This window comes from Lygodium microphyllum, chromosome 21, assembly GCF_053477565.2.
Source record: "Lygodium microphyllum isolate KBCC chromosome 21, Lygodium_microphyllum_v1.1.10, whole genome shotgun sequence".
Classification (NCBI taxonomy): Eukaryota; Viridiplantae; Streptophyta; class Polypodiopsida; order Schizaeales; family Lygodiaceae; genus Lygodium; species Lygodium microphyllum.
In genome coordinates this window covers 62,952,150-62,969,755 of record NC_141155.1, presented here as the reverse complement: position 1 = coordinate 62,969,755, position 17,606 = coordinate 62,952,150, and positions in this window count along the sequence as shown.

The window sequence follows — 17,606 nt, the reverse complement described above, 5'->3', positions numbered from 1 at the left end:
TCTAGAAATAGCTTATCGGTATGAATTCCTTGTCCTTTACTCAAGCCATGCAAAATAGGCTTCACATTTATATTATACTTTGTCGTGAACATGGTATTTATAGAACCTATCATCTAAAAATTTTGCTCTTGATCACATAGATATTGATCATGTAACTTACGACGGTATTGACGTAATATTTTATTGTTCTTTTCTAAACATTCTTGAGCATCTAAACTCCAAGACCATTGGTTACCCTTAAGCTTAAGAATTAATGAATGCAGATCCTGATTTTCCTCACCTTGAATTCGATAACCCAAATAATGTATGACTTGTTTAAGTTCTACAAAATCCCTAGGTGTCGAAGGTTCAAACCATCTAAGTTGTGGTTCCTTTCCATCTCCACAAATAGTAAAATCCATCACCCTTTCTTTGGGATGAGGTAATACAACCTCTAGCATATTTTGCATATTGATCTTAGCGAATTTAGATTGGACTCGTTGATAACAAACTAGTGGTACTTTAGAACAATCATACATCTTATGCGTAGTTCCATTGAAGCGCTTAAAGGGATGATACAACCAAGGAGCACTAGTAGGGTTTTTCCCTCGAGTTTCTATTTTAAAAAGACACTTAGACTTATCTTTTTCCCAAAATCGATTAGTCTTTTCATATTCATCCCACTAGTTCTTATCTATAGGTAAGGCTTATTTCATTTGTATCTCCCTACTACTAAATTCCGACCTCCATTCCTCTAAACACAACTCTAAAAGTGAAATTTCATCTAGATATCGCCTTTCTCTAAATTGAAATTCTGTCTTTTCCCTTTGTAGCTCAGTAATTTTCTTCAGTGCTTGTTTCATCTGTAACTCCCTACTACTAAATTCCGACCTCCATTCCTCTAAACACAACTCTAAAAGTGAAATTTCATCTAGATATCGCCTTTCTCTAAATTGAAATTCTGCCTTTTCCTTTTGTAACTTAGTAATTTTCTTCAGTGCTTCATTTATAGCAGTCAATGCTGCCTCGTGTTCTACTTTCAAGGCCTCATTTAATTCTCTAATGATCCTATCATAATTACCATGATATTCACTAGATGTTTGTGCAAACCTATGCAAGCCCAAAGCTGAGTCATCCTCATCATCTTGCAATATTGGTCTTTGTAATGGTTTACACCTATTCCTACTCCTCCTTTCTCTTTCCTTTATTTCTAACTGGTGACAATAGGTTCTTTTAGCTATAACTGGCAACTATTCAAATCCAAAGGGTAGAGAATTTTCCTCATAAGGAGAAAGAGTAAAAACTCGGCTCTCAGGCATGCCATTATTATTCTCAATAACGTCAAATTTGTCCATATTCCCCAAAGAGGTTGTTGAGATGTCATCTACATTAAATGTCACTAACTCAGGCATCTCTTCCTCTTCATCCATAGAAGCCGCTTCTACCTTGCTATATGTAAAAAAACGCATCTTCTTAATCATTTCCTTCCTAATCCATGGATAATCGGGAATATATTTCAAGCGAATCATCAAAGTAATCCACTTTCCCTTTAGAGAGCATTAAGCAATCTAGGATTGTATCTTTAGTTGTAGACAACCAGTGAGTAATCTCACTATACGAATCATTGTCTGATGAAAATGTTACAGCATATTCACCAATACCCATCTATTATACCTTATGAGGCTGATGTACTGTATTTACCTCCACTTTTTTTGCTCTTGTTGGGAGTTGTGTTCTAAATAACTAGGCATAAGGCCCTTCATTATCGGTCCTCTCCATATCTAAAACATAAAACTCACTATTGGATTTCTCATCCCTTTCACTAACCATCTCATCTCCTAATTCTTTCAAAAATCCTTTCGAAGTAACTTGTATTTTAATCCGATCATTTCGAGGACTATCACAATTGATACTTTGCTTGGTACAACCAAGGTCAACCCAACAACATAGAATGTGAAGAGGTATTTGACAATGAGCGAACTACTAAGTAATTCACATGAAATTCTAGGCCAACAATTACAGACTTCACATTATGAAGTTACCCCAAAGGAATCACTTTCCTTTGATCAGCCACACGTAAAACGATATTGGTAGGTTTTAGATTCTTCAAACCTAATTCGTGCATTGTTTGTTCTATTATCAAATTGACTGTTGAGCCACCATTAACTGCACTTCATTCAACAAGTGGCCATTAATAGTAGTATCTATAATTGGAGCTCCTGGATCCACAGACAAATCTACTATTTTCACATCCTTGGTTTCTTTTCTTACAGTTACTTTAAGAACATTAATTTCAATCCTCTTCTTTCGACACCGAACTAATTTATGATAAAGCTGCTTTTGACATGTAGGCGCTATTTCTAGCAATTGCCGAAGGTTAATTATCAATACTTGCTCTAATGTAGCCCAAAGATCATAGGCCTTGTTTACTGCTTTCGCTTGCTCTTTACTTCCTTCCTTAGGAGGTATCAATATTTTGGGAAAAGGATCTACCCCTACTTAAATCTTAGGATTTGCTAAAGGCACAGGTAATAGTGGATGGTAAGAGGAATGTTGTGGACAATGTGACTCAGGTAGCTCTACATTGGGATCTATATCCTTAGGTTTATCGTTCACTGCTTCTTTTAATGGAAAACTTTCTTCCTCCTGACCTTTCTCCTCTCATTGTTGATTTTGCGCTCTAGTCACCACACCAATCATGGGGTCAGCCTTAAAGGTCACCCTACAGGGCATGAATTTAGACCTAACTTCATTCTCTTTCCTTGTTGTTTCTACTTCAACTAAATTTCCAGATGAGGTTGAGGGTTCGTTAAAAATATGCTTACACTTGTCATTAGGTTGGTTATCTTCTCGCTTAGGGCAATCCTCTTCGTGATGCCCTTCACCGCTACATCTCCTGCATAGAGGAGTATAGTCCTGATTTTTAGGCGCATTTGGACAATATGTAGCTATATGACCTTCCTGTTGGCATCGATAATAAATTACCGGTCCCCTAGGCCTTTGTGGTCCCCCTTGCCCCATTGGATTACAAAAAGTACCATTATTTCTCCAAAAATGAGAATTTCTCCCTCGGTTTCTATCAATATTGTAGTTATTTCGAGGTACTGGGGGTCTACCTTAAATTGGAAATCCTCTTGGCCTAAAGGGTTGATTAGGTGGTCCAATCGCATCAATCATATTATTACGATCCATGTAATTGTAAATTTTTTTCATTAAACAAGCTTCTTATTGCTCTTGACCTATCCTCTACCAACAATTTGTATCTAGATGCCCTGTCTTAAGGTAAAAGGTGCAGAACGATGGATGATCAGGCATTAGTCTTAAAGGCATGGGATACTCTGTAGCCACATGGCCATACCCATGATACTTACCACACTAGATATTGGATCTAGGTGGGTTTGGAGTTGAGCTACTCGAGGATTATTGTGCACTAGAAGACTGTGTTGTTATCGAATAAATTTCTTTCAAAGGTGTTTGCACTGCACTCATAATTTCCTCCTTCAACTTTCCTAGGGATTTTGCAATAATATTAGCTACTTTCACTTCATCAAGAGGGGACTCAGATTGCAGCATAGAAGGCATTCTCGTTTGCATCATATAGGCTGGAATAGAAGTGTACATATTTAAATGTACACTTGAGATCTTTGGATTTGCCGTTACCGATGGATTTAAAGGAACGGTCGGATAAGACATGCTCTTAGATATCGCGCTTGAAGTGCTTGGATATTCCATTTGAGGTTCTTTAAATAAGTCCCTTCATTGTTGTTGGCTGAGTTGCACTTCTTCCCACCATCTAGCATGTATTTTAGCATCTACCAATGTAGCTGGCCACTGTAGACTAATATGCTGATAAACTTCAGGGTTAAGCCCATCAATTAATTTATGCTTTTGCATAGGTTCATCAAGAGGTGGATTCATCTTTCGAATAATTTTCTCCATACGTTCAATGTAATGTTCAACACTTTCAGTTGTTCCTTGGGACAAATAATCCAATTGAAGGGCTAGTCTATCTTGGAAACCTTGTCGTTGAAATTTTTCCAAGAATGCTCTTGATAAGGCCACATAAGTCACTTTATGTTGGGCATCTAGGTTCTCGTACCACCTTGCTGCCTCATCTTTTAATGTTGCAAGGAAGATATGAAGTTTTTGGTCATTGTCTATTATCTCATTGGCGACACATGTCACCTCAAATCTTTGCAAATGCGCATCGGGATCCTCATCTCACAATCCCCCAAATTGCATGAATTCAGCTAATTTGATAGGATTACGAGCCATTATTTCTCTAAATAATATATCTAACCCTAAATCTTGGGTAATATCCAACCACGCAAGTTCCTTAGGCTCCTTCAATAGTTGACGCAATCCAAAATTCGACTCTAAATCCCAAGGTATTATCGTAATGCTTATCGAACTTTTAGAAGAGTGGTATGGGATGATGTGTTTCCTCTTGGATACATGTATACAAGGGTTTAAAAGTTACTTTTGACATAAAAGACATTAGAGAGATCGTTGAAATTTTAGGCCTAATTCCTGATCAAGAAGAAAAATTGCCTTATGGAGAAATAGACCTAGAGTTACCAACCATTCTAAACCTTCTAAGCGCGCATGCAAGAAACAATTTAACTTTATAGCTTCAAACAAAACATGCAAAATTTTGGAATATGACAGTAATAGCTATTTCATTAATAGTGGACGAATTCAAAGGAGAGACAGAGATAGCAAAATGAAGCTCAAGATCAAAGAGCTAGAGAATGTGAGGCATGACAGGAGGCTTGGCTATTAAATAGGCTTGAGAGGATGAATGCATTATGGAATTTGGGGATAGATGCTATGTCTAACTCAAACATAGAACCTTTTAGGCCTAGTATATCATTCGATAGAACATCGTCAATGGGAAGTGAAGTAGACTCATATATCAATGGGATCGAGTGGCCTCAAGCACCAGTAGTGTCATTGGGGAAAAGAGTAGACAAATTAGAGAAAGTAGAGAGAGTGAAGCTAATGCTACAGTAGGGAGTACTAAAATCGAAGTGGTACGATACATTGATTGTATTTCTTTTCATTGTATCTATTAGCCCAAAGTGCGTTGCTAATAAGATTATGGTTTGCGCACAATCATTATAACCCCAAATCCAAGAAGATAACTGCTCTATATCTATAGTTAATTTCGGGTCAAAATATTTACCCCCCTCTACTAAGTTTATGTCTCTTGCCAAATCCAATATTCTCCTCTAGCAATTTTGGGGCAAATTCGAAAAATAGTCCCTTAGAAAAGAGACCTCGTATTCACTCATCAATACCTAGGATTTTAATATCCTAGGGAGATCAATCACCCGTTCAAGTGCACTTGGCTCTCAAAAAACACGCCAAAAAATGACCAACCAAAGACCAAGTCACTTTTAACGGCCAGGTTGTCAAGCCAACTCCTAGGAGTTGTTGCATTGAATAGGTGATATTGGTAACTAATTTTTATGATTTATTCTATCCTTCCCAATATTTACGACACTCGTTTGTAGTAGTCCAACTAATTTAACATCAAGAACTCAGTAAGTTTGCTTAATCTTGCACTTCATCTCTATCTTTGTACTAGACACGAGAATACTAAAACTAGGATTTTTATTCTTTCACGAATTAACTTCAAAGCATAAATCCAATCGTTCTATCTATTTCCTTTTATTATCAAATCAACTAACATTCTTCAAACCCATAAATTCTAATTTTCTTTTAAAAACATTTTCTTTGTCCAATATTGGTATAACTTAATACCTCGTCAACACTTTTAATTTGCATGTTCAAAGTAATAACATCAAATTAATTTTCTTTTTCTCCAACCCCAAGAACATTTCATAAAATATCCAAAACTATATTCTTAGGTTTTCTATAGAGGATCCTAATTTTTTTGAATTAAAAACATGATTTTTATAAAAAATATTGTAATTTTCATCTAAAATAACTATTTTTGATTTTTAAGACATAGTAAACATCCTTCAAAAATTTTGGAAAATTTTCCAAATACTTATAGCAACATATAATTCATTATAAATATATTATATCTCATAATTTTTTGATAAAATATTTTATAAAAATTTATCTATATAATTTTAGGTCATTTTAAGCATTTTAACTGTTTTTTATTTTTAAAATGTAGAATTAGATGTACATAAATTCTAAAAATTATTCAAAGTTGAAATTGAGGTTCAAAGTCTTTATAAAAATTCCAAAACAAAGAAATATTTACGTGAAATTACTTTTTTTTGTTAAACAAGTTAAGGTACTTACGTAAAGTATGATAATCGTATTTTTATCTTTGGAAATCGTGTCCTTTGCAATCGAGTCTTCTACCTAGTCATCTTGATCATGAGCTCTTTTTTTTTTTTTTTTTTGCTTCTCCCTAGCTCCTCATGTGCTAATTGCTTTATTAGCAATAGAAATGGCCTTTAAAAGTTTAAAGCTATTAAGCTTTAATTAAAAGCTTGGAATCCATGGATTTGTATACTCTGGACGACTTGGAGAGAAGGAGAGAACTAGTTTCATATTTGACCTGTCTCTTCACCAAATTGCACGCAATGTGGAGCAATTCGAAGAGAAGAAAATCTTCTATCATCCTATAATCTCATATTACAGCAGTACATTGAAGCTCTAGTTTGGCTATAAGGAGAAGGGAGAGCGATGTAGAAGCGTAGAGAGATTGGCATCTAATCCATGCCTAACATCATTTATGGGTCCTATCAAGGCTTTATAAGCATTGGTTTTTTCTCCTTTGAGCACGTCTTAAGTGTAGTTGAGGCGCCCTCTTCATCATCCTGTTCTTTCTCTCTCTCCCTCTCTATAGGATGGCACCCCCTTCTTCTTCAAATTTTCTTTCTCTCTGCCTCTCACACCTCATTGTAGTATACTGGCGCCCTCTCTCCCTCTTCAATTCCTCTCTTTGATTTGATAGCAAAAGGCATTTGATAGTGGGGGGAGCAGTGAAAATTTATGTGACGATCACAAAATGCCAATAAGGAGGAGGAGGAGGATGATGGTGATAGTGATGCTAGAAGAAACATGGTGCCCCCTTCTTCTTCTTTACGATTCCTCCTTCCTCAAGGAACTCCTTCCCTTCCTCTTCTCCAATTGTCTCCCTTTGGAATTCATCTCCCTTTCCTAGCTTCGTTTCATCTCCCTCTTTCCATATTCTCCTATTGATGGCGCCCTCTTTCTTCACCATGACCCTCCCCACCCCTCTATCAACTAGCATCCTCTCTGACACCCTTGGATTAGATGAAAGAATTCCATATTCATAACAATGCATCTATGTATGCTATAGGAGCTGTTTTATGCCAAGCAAATGATAATAAAGTGGATCATTCAATTTAGTACGCAAGTTGTAATTTAAGTGATGTGCGGGAAGAAATTATATGACCACCGAGAAAGAATTCTTATAAATGGTATTTGCAATGGAAAATTTTAGTCATTATTCATTAGGGAATAAAATTACCATTTATGTGGATCATGAGGCATTAAAGTATTTGCTTAATAAAGTAGAACTTTCGGGACATGTAATTTGTTGGATGTTGTTATTTCAAGAGTTTGATTTTCAAATCGTTACTCTCTTGGTAGAGCTCATGTTCTAGCAAATCATCTTTCACGATTATTAACATCTGATAAGGAAGAAGGTGTGGAGGATGATTTACTAGATGCATCACTTTTTACTGTGGAAATGCAAGTTCCACGGTATGCTGATATTGCAAATTTTCTTAGTACCGCTCATTATCCACCCGGTGTTGATAAACGATGGAAGCAACAAATTTTAATGCAAGCATGATCCTATGGATTATTAGGGGGTTACCTTCATAAATTCTTTCCATGTGAGGATATCTATCGACGATGTGTAAATGGGAAGATGAAGTTCTAGTGGTTCTTAAGGCATTGCATGATGAGCCATGTGGTGACCATTTTTCCATTGAATTAACTGCAAGGAAAGTTCTATTAGCTGGTTATTGGCGGCCTACCCTCTTTAAAGATGATTATTATTATTGTTGAAAATGTGATGTCTGTTAAAGGACTGGTCATCCTTCTAAAAGTTTTACTACACCTTTGACACATATATTGTCATTCACACCTTTTGAGAAGTGGGGAATTGACTTTGTGGGCCCAATTGATCTACCTACCAAATATAGATCTAATTGTTATATCTTGGTTTGTATTGACTATATTACCAAGTGGGTAGAAGTGAAAGCGCTTAAGATGGATAAAGCCATTGATATGGATAAGTTTATGTATGAGAATATCATTACCCATTTTGGTTGCCCACTAGAATTAGTAAGTGACCGAGGTTCCCATTTCTTGAATGGTCTTATTAGTGTGTTAATGAAAATATACAAAATTAAGCATCACAAATCAACGCCTTATTATCCCCAAGCTAACGGGCAAGTTGAAGTAACCAATCGCATTATTTGTGGGATTTTAACTTAAATAGTTTCTTCTCACCGAAGAGATTGGGATGAGCATTTATATGAGGCATTATGGGCCTATAGAACCACTTATAAGGTGACAGTGCAAAATACAATATTCCTAGTAGGATAGTGGTGTGTCATTTTCTTCCCTAGAGGGATTATTGTTGTTTAGTTGCTCTAGAAAGCTTCCTAGTTGGTATATTCTTTGCACTGGATGAAGCTATGTTATGTACTTAAGTGGGGAGAGTGAGTAAGGGAATGTTAGTATGCACAAGTTTTTACACAACTTAATTGAATATTTGATTTGTTGGGTTTATAATATGACACCAGTAAATATTTTCCTATCTTTTCAGTATCTACTAGTTTTATATAAGTGATTTTGCAGTTCTTGTAGCTGTGCTCGCAACGACGCTTTGCAATTGAGAGAGGGAGAGTATATTTTCCTTTTGAGGTGGCGTCGCACTGCTTGTGGTAGCTGTGTTTGCGCTACTGGATGTTCGTGATGTAGATGTGCTCATGAGGACACTTCTCAATTAAGTGGGGGAGAAATGACAACACCTAGAAATAATGCCTAACATTGCAAATTTTTTAGCAAAATTGTATACAATTGGCACATTGTTACCAACTTTTCACATCAATTTAAGATGCTGTCAAGATTTCATTTTTGGAGAATGTGTCTCTACAATCCAGCAAGTGGAAAATCCTACTTCAAAGGAGTTTTGTGTTAAAGGGTGGACTTAGGAAAATACCAGGTAGAATTCGATAGTTTTATCTAATCAAAAGGGATTAGAATTTTAACTTGGATGATCATTTAACCTTTCTTTCCATAAAGAATATATTAACAAATCCAAATGAGTTGTTTTTGGAAGGTTAGAGATGGTTGAGTGTATAGTCGAGTATGACTTGGCAAAAGCAAAAGACATGAATTCGATAGCATAGATTGGACAAGTGGTCTTGGTCGTTGATGATGATCATAGATAGGAGTAGTAGAACATGAAAATTTTTCACCACATCATACATAGTATAGATATTGGGATATGGTAGGGAGAATGTTGTATTTCCAGGATAACCACATTAAAGATTAAAGGAGGGGATGGAGAAGTCAAAGAACAAAGGCAATGCTAGTGTGGACAAGGAGAGTCACTACTCTACAATGCCAAGCATATGAGACATCTTCGAGTAAGTGGAGTTAATGACATGGATATAAAAATTAGTGGACCATGAGTATTTGAGTTAATGTGACAAGATACTAGCATGGTTACTTCTTGAGTCAACATCCAAAGCACTTGTTAGTGAAGGCAGTAAAAGCGGCTATACGCCCAGCTTTCCAATGCAAATGACAATAGAGACAGTGTATTTTGAGATGGTAATCTCATCAACGCTGCCAACACAAGCAAAGGAGGGATAACATGTAAGAGAGGATGCTAGTTGATAAAGGGGGCGGGGGGTCGTAGTGAAGAAAGAGGGCGCCATCAATAGGAGAAGATGGAAAGAGGGAGATGAAAAGAAGCTAGGAAAGGGAGAGGAATTCCAAAGGGAGACAATTGGAGAAGAGGAAGGGTAGGAGTTCATTGAGGAAGGAGGAGTCATGAAGAAGAAGGAGGGGCGCCATGCTGCTTCTAACATCACTATCACCATCATCCTCCTTCTCCTCCTTGCTGGCATTTTGTGATCATCATGCAAATTCTCACTTCTCCCCCCACTATCAAATGCCTTTTTCTGTCAATTCAAAGAGAGAAATTGAAGAGGGAGAGAGAATGCTAGTATACTACAATGAGGTGAGAGAGAGAGAGAGAGAGCAAATTTGAAGAAGGGGACGCCATCCCATAGACAGGGAGAGAGAGAACAAACTAGATGATGAAGAGGGCGCCTCAACTACACTTAGGAAGTGCTCAAAGGAGAAAAAACCGATGCTTAAAAAGCCTCGACAGGACCCATAAATGATGTTAGGCATGGATTAGATGCCAATCTCTTTGCGCTTCTACATCATTCTCCGTTCTCCTTAATAGCCAAAATAGAGCTTCAATGTACTGACGTAATATGAGATTATAGGCTGATAGAAGAATTTCTTCTCTTCAAATCGCTCCATCTCACGCGCAATTTGGTGAAGAGATAGGCCAAATATTGAATTAGTTCTCTCCTTCTCTCCAAGTCGTCACCTCCAAGATACAAATCCATGGATTCCAAGCTTTTCATTAAAGCTTAATAGCTTTAAACTTTTAAAGGGCATTTCTATTGCTAATAAAGCAATTAGTTCGTGATTAGGTGGGGGAAGCAAAAAAAATGATGAGCTCACCATCAAGAAGACTAAGCAGAAGGCTGGACTACAAAGATATGACTTCCAAAGACGAAAATATGATTCTCGTACTTTACGTAAGTGCCTTAACTCGTTTAACAGAAAAAAGTAATTTCACATAAATATTTCTTTGGTTTAGAATTTTTATAAAATATCTTTAAACTTAAATTTCAACTTTGGATAGTCTTTATAATTTATGTAAGTCTGATTTTATATTTTAAAAATAAAAAATAGTTGAAAAAGCTTAAAAATGGCTTAAAATGATATAGATAAATTTTTATAAAATATTTAATTTAATTAATTATAAGATTTGATGTTTTAATAATAAATTATATACTTCTAAAAGTATTTTGAAATTTTTTAAAAAAATTTAGAGATTGATTACTATGTCATAGAAATAAAAAATAGTTATGTTGGATGAAAATTACAGTATTTTTTTATAAAAATCATGTTTTTAATTAAAAAAAGTAGGATCTTTTTTACAAAAAACCTAAGAATATAGTTTTGGATGTTTTATGAAATGTTCTTGGGGTTAGAGAAAAAGAAAATTAATTCGATGTTATTACTTTGAACATGCAAATTAAAAGTGTTGATGAGGTATTAAGTTATATCAATATTGGACAAAGGAAATATTTTTAAAAGAAAATTGAAATTTATGGGTTTGAGGAATGTTAGTTGATTTGATAATAAAAGGAAATAGATAGAACTATTGGATTTATTCTTTGAAGTTAATTCGCGAAGGGATAAAAATCCTAGTTTTAGTATTCTAGTGTCTAGTACAGAGATAGAGACGAAGTGCAAGATTAAGCAAACTTACTGAGTTCTCAATATTAGATTAGTTGGACTACTACAAATGAGTGTCGTAAATATTGAGGAAGGCTAGGATAAATCATAAAAATTAGTTATCAATATCACCTATTCAATGCAATATCACCTATTCAGTGCAATATCACCTATTCAGTGCAACAACTCCTAGGAGTTGGCTTGATAACCTGGTTAAAAGTGGCTTAGTCTTTGGCCGGTCACTGGTTTGCAATGGATTTCATGGTTATTTTGCCTCGTTGCTTTGGATCCATTGTTCATGAAGAGCAGGTTCCAAAGATAGAGAAGGTGGAATGAATTCCGGATCGGAGAGAGTGAGAGAATATTACCAAGATGAAGACCGAGATCGAGGTAATTCTTTTCCTCTCTGACCCTCTCTCGCAGTCTCTCAGGTCTTTTTCCCCCTCTCTCTTTTTCTAACTCTCTCCCTCTCTAGCTTCCTCTTGCAGCCTCTCGAGGGGGGGGGGGGGGGGGTATCCTTCTACCTTCCTCTCTTTTTGTCCCTCTTACTCTATACTCTTGAGAAGGGCCTCTTCGGACCTCTCTCAACTCCTCCCCATGTCTCTTATTTAAAGCTAAATTAGAGAAGAAGGGTTGTGGCTAAGAAGAAGAGCTCTTTATGGAGGGGATCTTGGCAAAATCAATAATCTAAAGCTTCCAAGATGAAATATGATGCTCAAATCGCAAATCTGATGGTTTCGTTGGCTCCAGACGGAGGATAAAACCCTAGGATACTTGATTATAAATCTTCTAGATTAGTCCTTCTTCTCCCCATTCAGAGTATTGTTTGTTGCCTATAAACTACGATTGCGACGCGTGTGATTTCACCAATCCTTATTTTGCATTAAATCTCCAAAATTGGCTTTAAAAACCACTTGCATTTTTTACATGATACCTTGTTCTAGAAGTTTCCATAGATTTTTAGGATATTTACAATAAATAATATCCAAAATATCAAAAATATGCTAGTTTTATCCAAAAAGCTAGTATTTTTGGACCATCCATACTATAGACATTGATACTAATGAGTAATATGGCTCATAACTCTCGTTCACATGGTAGCTTCTCTGATGGGTAGCTACAACCCTTGTCAATCTAGAAAAAATGTCGAGTTACGATCCTCCTTGGGTTTTCTTTTTTGCTCAAGATATTCTCTATTTAATGATTTTAGAGTTCTTTATGTCCATTTTGCGAGAAGTCCGGAAGATTTTAAATCAAAGTTAGGATATCACATCCTCTCCCCCTTAGAGGAATCAAGATATCCTCATCCTCTTCAGGATAGTCTTTCCATTGGACAATATATTCTCTAAGGGTTCTACTCCTCAAATTTCTCTCCCTTACATCAATTACTATGTCAGGTTGTTGTAGCTCAAGGACTTCTTGGTTAGGTATTACAACTTGTTGATCATCAAGGATATAGTTAGGGTTAGCTACGTATGCTTTCAATAAGATAACATGAAATATATTGTGGATTTTTATATTCTCAGGGAGTTATATCTTATAAGCACTTAGTCCTAAGCACTTGAGAACCTTATAGGGTCCACAATATCTTGGATTTAGCTTCTTAAATTCTCCTAAAGACAAAGAACTTTTCTTTGGATGGACACTGACGAAGACCATGTCTCCTTCTTTGAAGTTTCATTCTTGCCTTTTGAGATCAACATACGCCTTTTGTCAATCCTTAGCAGCTTGAATATCTTGTCTGATAATCTTGATTTGATTATCCATTTCTTGTAACATTTTTCTCAAAGCTTCTACCCTTAAAGTAGGACTGGAAACATTAAGTAGCATATAGCAATCTTGACCATATAGTGCCTGAAATGGAGTCATCTGAATACTTCGATTATAGGAGGCATTTTAAGCAAATTCCAGTAAGAATAGATATTGAATCCACCTTTTAGGTTCCTTGTTGCAATATACGCATAGAATATCCTCAATCACTTGATTAACTCATTCTATCTGCCTATCATTAGTTTGTGGATGATAAGCAGTGCTGAGAAACAAAGTTGGGTCCCAATGGCTTCAAATAAACTCTTCTAGAAATGTGATGTGAAAAGAGAATCATGATCACTGATGATCCTTTTAGGTAACCCATGTAACCTAAAAATCTCTTTTACAAAAATTATTGCAATATCTGAAGCTTTGTTATTAGTTTTTGTTGGAATAAGATGAGTGACCTTTGTTAGCATGTCTACTATTACCATTATTGAGTTATATCCTTATTGGACAAAAGGTAACCCAACTACAAAGTCCATGCTAATAAACTTCCATTTCATCTAGGGAATGTCAAGTGGCTAGAGTCTTCTTAGTAACTTGACACATTCAGATTTTACCCTTCATCAATTTAGAAATTTAGTGACATAAGTACATTACCCTTCAGTCTTTGCTCGTAATAGCTTTTCCTAACAGGATTAAGAGTTTTTGCATACCCCGAGTGACTTGAAAAAGGAAAGTCGTGTGCTTCCCAAAGTATCCTTCTTTTGAGAGTCTGATGACTTGAAGGAATGCATAGTCTCATTCTGAAATAAACAAGTCCTTCGTCTTCATCTGTAGAGAATTCTTAATACTTAGTCTTGAATTTGGGATCTTGTTCCTTATTCTGAACTTCCCAAAACAATTGTTGATAGTCTAGGTCCTTATTTTCTTCATCCTTAGTCAACTCAATGATAGGATTAGTTGGCATTGATACCATTGTAGCTAGAGTTTTGATGGGACCTGAAATGGGCCGGCACTGGATATAGCACTAGCCGGACCTCATGCTCATGACACACAAACACCCTCACGGCCTCGCGGACCAGGAGTGTCAATCTAATGCTAAAGGACAAACCACCCTAAAGCTTAATTAATGCGTTTATAGTTTATAGTCCAACATTTCCCTTAAACTCCTCAGAGGGAGATCCCAAAGTACTTAGGCATAACGCCTCGTCACACACATATAGGAGGCACTCCACCGACTAATAGTCGGAGCCCCACTGCAGCTCTCCTACATCTCAGGGATTGGCCCTTTGATGCGTTGCTAGACATATAACACATACGAGCACAAACTCCTCTCAAGGTACTGATATTTTACGTTCCAGGATGTACCATTTCTCACTACAATTTCCCTTTAGGACCCAACGACTAACCTATAGCTTGGGACATCCTCTCACGCTCATCATTGGTCACAACTAAGGAAGACAGGTGCCATGCATCCATGAGGTTTTCTGATACCTTTTAATTATTATGCTTAATGCAAATTATGTATGGCTATGTGCTCAGACAAAATAAAAAATCAGCATCGTGCATGGTACATAAAGCATTCTTTCCATGAATTTCTCTAACGCGTACTGCGTTGAAAGGAGGCACCAAGCCATATACTCATGCTCCCATCCTCTTTATTTAAACCGTTTCCTATTTGCCAAGTATAATGCACAAATCAAATCTTTTCTTTATCTTTCAGTGTTTCAGCCCCTCTTCATCTAGCTCTTAGCATTTTCCATCATTAATCAGTTAGATAGGGTTTCTATGTATTTCTCCCTTTTAAAAGAATGATAAATACGCACAAAACATAGAAACGGGGACAAATCGAGGCCAACCTCATGCTTTGCCATTGTTATACATTGCACAAACATAGATATATTTTTTCCTAATTTTCCTTAGTCCATTTCCATTTTTCCCTAATTTTAAACCCATTTTTTCCATTTTTGAGTATTTTTCTCTATTTTTCTTTAATAATTAATGCTTGAAAATGAAAATTGATTGTGGGCTGTGGCCCTTAGTTTCATTGACAATAAAAACTCAGATCTAGTTGGTGTGACATATCATATTTCTCATTTATAAAGCAAAAAATCCAATTTTACCCTTAAAACGCGTGTTTTTCATGTATTTTAACACTAATTTCGGCCATGTAGCCTTATATTTTCTGATTTTCAGGTTGCAAACAGTTGAAACTCATGGCAAACAATATTATAATGAACTTTCATCCCATATGAACAAAGTTTCATAAAGCAAATAGCATAAAAAGATCATTTTTCTTCATAAAAATAGCATTACCGCTTATTTTCATGTCTCGGTTTCTTGGTCTTGATTACGAGACCGATTTCCAGCATGCATTTAATGCTCAGCATCTTCAAGAACAACACTCTTCATGTCTTCATCCATCCGGAAGCAATCCGGTCTCATCCGGACAAGCTTTCCTTCACCATTCTTCATTGTCTTCTTCCACACAAGAACAGCCCCTTAAGGGAGAGAGAGGGAGGAGAGAGAAAGACTAGAATTAGATATCTTCATCCAGGCCACCATTTGACGGGCGAGAGGCGGCGATAGAGTCAACATACAGGAGGGAACCAAGGTCCAATGTCAAACAGGGGGGTTGTTTGCAGCCACCCATCATGATCCATCAAGATCATGGCGCATTTTTTGGCGTCTTCCTGCACGTCCTCTTCCCACGTTTTCTTCATCATGATTTTTCCCCAAAGTTTCATGCTACATCCAAATGCTACATCCCCCCCCAAAGATCATGACCATTTGGCCAAACTTTGGTCCACCTCTTCAAATCTTGCCCATTTGTTGGCCATTTTTCCGTCCGGTGTCCAAATCGAGTCCTGCAAATTTCTACGCGTCCGGCTTGACATCCCCCATTGGCCGATAACTCCTGACAACCCGCACAATAGTTTGAAAAATTATCAAAAATCAACAAGTGTCGTTGGGGCGCCTTTAATGCACTTGACACTTAAAATCATTCTAGCCAGAGCCGTCGCCTTCGACGCTGAATATTTTTCCCTTGATATTCGTAATTTTTAGCTATTTTTAAGCATTTCTCGGCATCAAAACTCCGCTCTCATTGGGGACCACAGGATAGGGCGACTCAGCCCGTCGAATCCCATAATAGATCTGCACAAAACAACCAAAGGAAGCATCAAGCTGATACAAAATAGATACATATTAAAACACATCACAATGCTCACCCTACCCCTTGACAAAACCAAGGCATGACATCCACAAGGAGTAGGCCTAGCATGATCTGATAAAAGGTCCGAAGCCAGTCACTAACCAACTGCTCCAACACGGCCAAACTAAAAAGAACTATCAAAGAGGTTGCCCTAAGTGGTGGTCTGAACTACCTACCTAACTAAGGACAACACAACCAGGAGCTCCTACTAGGCGAGGACTCCTATAGCCTGATCAAGAGGTATTTCCTGTCAGCACATTTCTTCTTTTAGGGTTTTTATGTTCCATACTCGGGCATGTAAAGAGGAGGGAGCTGAGCGTAGTGACCCAAGGAGAACAGGGCATCGGCCTCAGGTCCTGTCTCGGTACCCAAGAATCTACCAAGCCCTCACAAGGCGACACTTAATCCTTTTCTGACTCTCACTTTTATTTTCGCTCCAACCTTCCTTAATTTCTTCTTTTTCAGCAAGATGCCACCCCTAGGAAGACAAGGCATCGGCCTCGGGTCTGACTCGTCCCCAGGAACCTACCAGGCCTTCACTAGGTGATGATCAACTGCTCATAAATTTTCCTTTCTTTTCTTTTCTATTTTTATAGGGGGTAGAACCCCTTTTTACACACCTTTTTATATCGTTATTTTCTTTTAAGATATTCAAGGTTTTTTTCCTTCTATCATCATTATTTTTCTTCTAGCGGCTTCTCTAACTGCCTCACAACTAACAAGAACTCCAAGAACAGCTGCCTAGCAGGCTAGCAGAACAGGGTCACTAGAACTCCCTTCTAAAACAGGTCTTTTGATGTCGGGCAATGTCTTTATAGGAGGCAATGACTACTCAGACCTCCCTCAAACATACTTAACCTAAACCTAGGACTTCATGCCTTGGACGCCAGTCTCCAACAAGAAAAGAAAATCCCCTACAAGTACACAAACACATATAGCACAAAACCCACAGTACTCATAAAGGAAAGATATCACCTGGATAGGGCCACGAGAAGCTTCCATGCAACAAAGGCTCCTTCCAAGCTCTTCTTTCAAACCTGTCTAGCACAAAACTAAAACAAGAAACCATCAACCGCACCTGCACTAAACAGACAACTGGCCCTCTTGGCCTAATGAAATAAAACACTTCACCACAAAACTT